Consider the following 6,822-nt stretch of genomic DNA (forward strand, 5'->3'; position numbering starts at 1 on the left):
TCTAAATCTATTCAACGACAACAAGCATATCTTAATAACAGAGGTTGTGTATAGTTCGTTACATTTTGCTGGTTTGTCGCCTACCTGAGGGGTAAAATATAATTTTGTAATCTTCATCAATGAATGAAAATAGCCACTGTTTAAGTCACTTTGTTGATTGGTGTAGAGATTTAAATCTCATGTATTATTCAGCTCATGTAGCGGTAAACGAACTCGGGTCTGATTTATTACATCCGGTTTATTATTCACGAATGTAGATCGGGTCTATTTTTGAAGCATTTTTGTCGTTTCTCATTTAGATGTTGACACAAAGAGATAAATGTACACATCCTTAGTACTGATTTAAACGTGATTGCTCATCATTTATTATTTAAGCAGTGTGGTGTGCTTGCCTCTGTATATATTGGCAATACAGTTAGTAATGCGGCATTATTGATGGTCCTAAGTGAAATCTATGATCCATTGCCCACGGATTTGTCTTTAGTCCCCGTGATGGAATAAAAGGTATGATATATAATATAATCATTGAATTAGATACATAAATATCCTTTATATAATGTATGCGTAGCACGAGTTTTCTAATTGTTGTAAAAATATCATAATAACTGTTACCTTATTAAATCATGTCGATTTCGTTTCCTACTAAGAAGTTAAATCAATAGATTTTAAATAGATTTAACTTAAGCAGAATTTATTAACAGATTTCATCGTGAAAAGTACTTATGATTTAATGTACGCTCGAGTGGTACAGATGTATAATGAACCAAACTTTTTCCGGAGAAATAACCGCTTTAAGCAAAGAAATAATTAGTGAAGAAGAAAATCTCTTAGTTGTAAATATGCACTTATGGACCGCCTTGATGATTATCTCCTATTTGACCTCAACCGTGGATGCGATGGAGGTGTGTCGTGGTGTGAAGTGATGATGGAAAATCAGCTAGATCTAAGACTAGGTCTCTTCCAATGAAGCAGTACAAACCACCCAGATGGAACAATAACATTTGGACGTAGGTCGTATTTGTAACAAGAGAAGACAGAACTAGGGATACTGAAAAGTTAATGAATATGTCTTTCATTAACCAGAAAAAGGCCGTATAATATTAAATACCTTATCTTAATGAAATAGTTTAAAATGTTTGGGAAATGTATCTCTGCGTTAACTTCCCATAATGTGAATCTGTGCTCGTTATGTACGAGTAACTAATGCGGCGCAGCAAGATACGTGTTCACAGAAGCCAGTCGTTAACACCAACATAATTATAGTTTAATAAATTATGTCCAACTAAGGCAACACAGCAGCAAACAAACACATTATAAATCAACACTAAATCGCATTAAAAATAATCTGTATTCACCTGCGCAGTAAAGCTCGATGGTTTTATTTACAAAAGTTCATATTGATAGTAAGAATAGGAATTATTCGAACAAATAAGAAACAAAATCTAGCACTAATGCGTACGTAGTATTATTGCACGAGGTGTATCAGTATAGTACTATACATATGCATCTATATCGTATTACACGCCGGACTGATACACTTATGTGTTGTTATACTTTTACCGAGATAGCACCCGGAAAAAAATATTTGCATTCCGAATCGGCTGAAAAATGTAATTTTGTTACGTTCTGTAGCCGCAAAGTAGATGTTTTGTTTTTCTCAGTGGGAATATAAAGTGTATTTTATTGTTTTATTATAGCGTAGTAACTCAGGGATAGACATAACGAGAGACTCAAACGTTAGATTCAACTGTGTCTGTACTGGCATTTGTATGTCAATGAAAATATGGTAAAGAATCTGTGTAATTTCATTTATTTATATGCCTGTAATTTGAATATTTATATACATAAAATAATATAGTTACTTTATTCCTTAAACATTATACATATAATCCCCATTATTGGTTACTTCTCAACAGATCTTCGATAATTGCTCCTTTGCGAGACGCCCATATACATGGATCGTTTTATATCAGGGTCTCCCAGGTAAAGAGTTTAGTTAGTCAAGTGTACCTGACTGGCGCCTTTACCAATTTTATATGAAAATTTAAATGGCATTTAATGTGTATTTATACGTAAAAACAGCGATCACACGTGTTCTATTTGGAATCTACGTACGCCTAGGTATTCGCCAAACGTTGATAACAGAAAATAAGAAAACAAACCACCAAAACAACAGCAAAATACCTCCCCACCCAAAAAATGCAATATAAACCCTCAAATGAAAACAAAGACAAAAATAATTTTAAAAAACGTTTGATTTCAGTGAATGATTTCTAGCGAAATTCGCTCACTTTGAGCCAAGAGCATGAAAAACACACATCAGTATAGAGGTAAAGCTTATATATTTTAGTTTTAGTTGGAGTGTAGTCGAGAAAATGTTTAAGCGCGCGCAAGGTGGGTCGCCCGCGCCACACAAACGAGGTTCAGTAATATATGAATCTGTAAATCTGTCCCAATTAGAAAGAGCCACCTTTTAAATCTCTCTCTCTCTCTCTCTCTCACACACACACACATTTGAAAATGTTACGTTTCTCTGCAGAATTGTCATTAAATCTATTCGCGTTTAAAAATGATAATTGTGCATTTTAATTATTCTGGTTTTCATTTAAATATCCTGGCGTCATTAACCAGTCATGCTGCTTCACTGTTGATACATAACTTCAGACGGACAGCAACAAAACATTTATCTGGTCCGTATCGTCGTTGAATAATCTACCCAATTACAATACCTAAAGAGCATTACTACTGCCTTGCTAATACAGTCCTAACATATAACACCTTCACCTAAAAGAAGCTAAACGTTATCTGTCCACCTAGGTGGCGTTGGGTAGAATGATATCCCATTATAAATAATGATTGACATCGAATCTCGTGAATATATCAGTTACTACTTCCGCTTGTCGTAAGAAGTAAGGTCTCACCAAAAAAGACATCGCAAAAGCCAGAATCAGCTTTAGCAAGATATACCATTACCATTACAAGCTGGATGAGCCTCTTCGCTTCAAAGGAAATTAAAATCCATCTATATTTCCATTTTCCCCTTTACCTGTGCTGACAGAAGTCTGTCTTTACATTTTCCTAACACGTTGTCGTCTTTTCACATTTAACAGCACTTACACCTGTAGTCTATGCGACTTTACATTACATTTGATCAATAATATGTTTTTATATGGGTGCAAGTCTCTATGCCTATGTAAGACTATTTGTATCTGTATGATACCGTTACGATATGTGAGCTTTCTATGCCAACGTATTCTTAGCATTTGCAAACTCAGCAGGAAGATTTGGTCCAGTATAGGCCATCTTGGAGCCTTCCTACGGGTAGAATTGTAATTTATATTATACCGGGATGCTTAATTTCTTTATTAGACTGTCTGCTATCACTAGATTCCAAATAACACATCATATGGAATTGCTTTGCACCCACGCTGTGTTAGAAAAGACAGGTAAACCGAATTAATCTGTACATATCATTTTCAAGCCTTTATACGGGTAGTATTTTGAATGATATGATATTGACGCTTGATTGCCTTTATTACATTGTCTGCTAGATATAATTAGAGGTCGTCTTCGTGACAAGTTATTGATTTTATCTGAATGCGTGTGCGTGATTGTTTTTTTTTTATAGCTTTAAACATTTAATCATATCTCTACGATGTCTACAGTTCAGCAGTTCATAATGATCTCTAGCACTTGGGCATCATGCCTCAGACATGTAACAGTCTGTCCCACCGAGTCACATTATCCTGAAACCAGGCCAACCAGTCCAAACAATAACTTCGTAATGCTCAGCGCCAAGAGTACCGAGGAGGATGCTCTAACCGATTTAAGTCACCGGAGCGGTGATGTTACCTGTATAGGACGTCATTGGGCTTTTCCGTACACGTAAAAAAATCCTAATGGATATTGGCGCACCACCGTTGTAATGACGATGCACCAATTCCTTTTTACATGTGAGTTTGTGTGTGCAATATAATACCTTTTTTTTACAACACTGTCTAGCTTCCGTTCAGCACGGATACGTATAGGTTAGTGTTTTTGGTACATGGTTTTGATAGCAACGTCTAGCTCATGCATATTACTATAAACGACGTTTATGTGATGTTTATCTGTATATGCAATAAATGGGCCATCCTACGGAAAAGCTGTGCAATCCAATGAGCGAAGTTCCATTGATTCTAATTGTATATGCAGGAAACTTGACATGCCTACGGGCTATTGTAGAAATAGTTTATTATTTAGCGTCCATTTTCTAAATATTCACAGCTATACATCATGTGTGCCTCTTTACTGTTAGTAATCATAGTAGGTAACCCTGCACGTATACTCAATTATTCATTAGAAGGGACACTCACTACACTACTTATATACAGGGTCCTATGAGATTGATTTACAGACTTCGGCCATACGCAGGACATGTCTAACAACCAATCAACATGTGCAGCTTCTCTCGTTGTCACCTTTATAATATATATCTGACGTGCATATTACGGACATAACTCAATCATAACTTGGCGGGACGAAAATATATGTTTGCATGCAAAGGCAGCGAGATGTAGAGCAGCAACAAGTATCACAGATTCATATCAGATTTATAGATCGGATATGTGGATCAATATCTCCAACCCTGCCCCAATCTCAATATATGGGCATTGTCGTGCCAGCCAAGATAGCAATGTTCCTCCGCGACCTGTCGTGGCCATAAAACTCTGATCGCAATGGACTATAGCCACAAGTGATCATAGAGTATCAGCCAAAATCGAAATTGCTCAGATTCACAAGTCGCATAGTGCTGTCCAGATGTTAATGTATTGACACCTACTGTGGACGACACACAATCTATTCAGAAAAACACTTGGACCAGCAGAACAACACAATCCTGCTAGACACTTCCTGTGGAGGATGCAAATATTATATAGACACCTTCATAGATCTAGCATGCCCCCATGATGCCTCAAAACAGTTCATGCGCACGCTGCCCATTGTGGGGTCTAATTTTACAAGAAATGTCTCTTCACTCGACCTCAACCGTCTTCCATCCACGAGACTCTGCCCAGCGACCAGTTAGAAGTAACGTGATATGACTCATCAGTTATGCATGTGTAGCGGGCTACCATCATTGCAATTCTCCTCCAAATACTTCAAAGTTAGCGCAGCATACGTGGACCTAATTACCTTAATCTACTAAGGTCTCCTTATCGTGAATACTACACTCAAATGGGAAATAATTTCAGTCTCAACATAATCGCCAGAATAGATCTATTCCGTGATATAACGTCCACCTTTATCTGCTACTACGAGAAACCTCCGTATGATAAATATAATCAAACTAATGCATGACATCCAAGCAAACCTAACAACTTGCTTTCATCCTACAGCAGAATAACTCGATAATTGCCTGCGTTCATTGCTCGACAAACATTTCCCAGCTACCAAGTGCAGAGTATCAATTCAAAAGTGTTTTCCATGGTATATCAGTGTTAGGGACCAGCTTCGCACTGCTTAAAGAGACCCCCGTAAAGCTGAACGGCTTTGGCTTTTAACCAGACTCACTGTTCATAAGCAAATTATTGAAGCAGCTAAGAAGAATGTCATACATATAGTCCATGCAGCGAAATCAGCCCACTACAGTACTAAGATCATGGAAAGTTTCAGCTGTAAAGAGCTCCTCGAGATTACTAACAAGCTAATGTCAAGGAACAAATGTACACCACTTCCATCTACCTTCTCTCATGTCGACCTTCCGGACCTGACTGCAGATTTCTGCCGTGTCAAAGTACAAACCATTAGAGATAAGTTTGACAACTCAATTTCAACTGACTCGTCGCCATCATGATATGTTACTTCGCCATCTCCAGCATGTATTTGGCATTCATGATACAGCTTTACTGTAGTTCAAGTCCCACTTGGTCAACAGGACACAACTTGTATCTGCAAATGGAATACACTTCATCCCAGTTGATCTATGTTGTGGTGTTCCAGAGGGGTCTGTTCTTAGACCTGTTCTCTTCATTCTGTACACTCAGTCCGTCTCAAGTGTCATAGATCTTCATCCAGTGTCTCGCTAAATGTACGCTGATGACACCCAAATATACAAATCTAGCCACCCAACAGAAGTTGATGTTACCATCCAAGGTGTAGAGAGGTTCATTTCTGATCTGAAGTCATGGATGACATGTTACAAGCTGCAGATGAATGACGATAAAACTGAGGTAATTCTGATCACAACACAAAGACTTTCTCATTCACATCCTTTACCTCAAACAATAAATATCAGCAACACCAACATTAAATTCACACAATCTGTACGAAACCTAGGTGTTACTCTGGACAGTTCTCTCACATTGCACCAACATGTCATGAACATATGCAAGGCTGCATATCTTGAGCTGAAATGCATCAGCTCAATTCGCAAATATCTTTCAGTCGATGTCACTAAAACACTTGTGTGTTCATTAGTACGTTCAAGACTGGACTATTGTAACTCTATTATATCTGGTTCATCTCAATATCTACTCCAGAAAGTTCAAAATGTTGAAAACACAGCTGCTCGGATCATACTTAGAGTACCACGATCAGAGCACACCTCCCCGCTGCTCTGTACACCACACTGGCTATCCATTCGATCCAGAATCAAACATAAAATTTGTTCTCTGTGCTACGTTTGACTGTCGGACTCTAGTCCAACATACCTATCCGACCTCGCCCATGTGTAAACAGCAGCATGATACTTACTCTCCTCTTCTGACAATCGTATACTCATCATTGCCACTATGAAAAAGAAGTCATATGGATTACATTCTTTTGAATACCAGATTCCTG

The sequence above is a fragment of the Sinohyriopsis cumingii genome, unplaced genomic scaffold, assembly GCF_028554795.1.
Source record: "Sinohyriopsis cumingii isolate HCF-2022 unplaced genomic scaffold, ASM2855479v2 utg001392l, whole genome shotgun sequence".
Taxonomy (NCBI): domain Eukaryota; kingdom Metazoa; phylum Mollusca; class Bivalvia; order Unionida; family Unionidae; genus Sinohyriopsis; species Sinohyriopsis cumingii.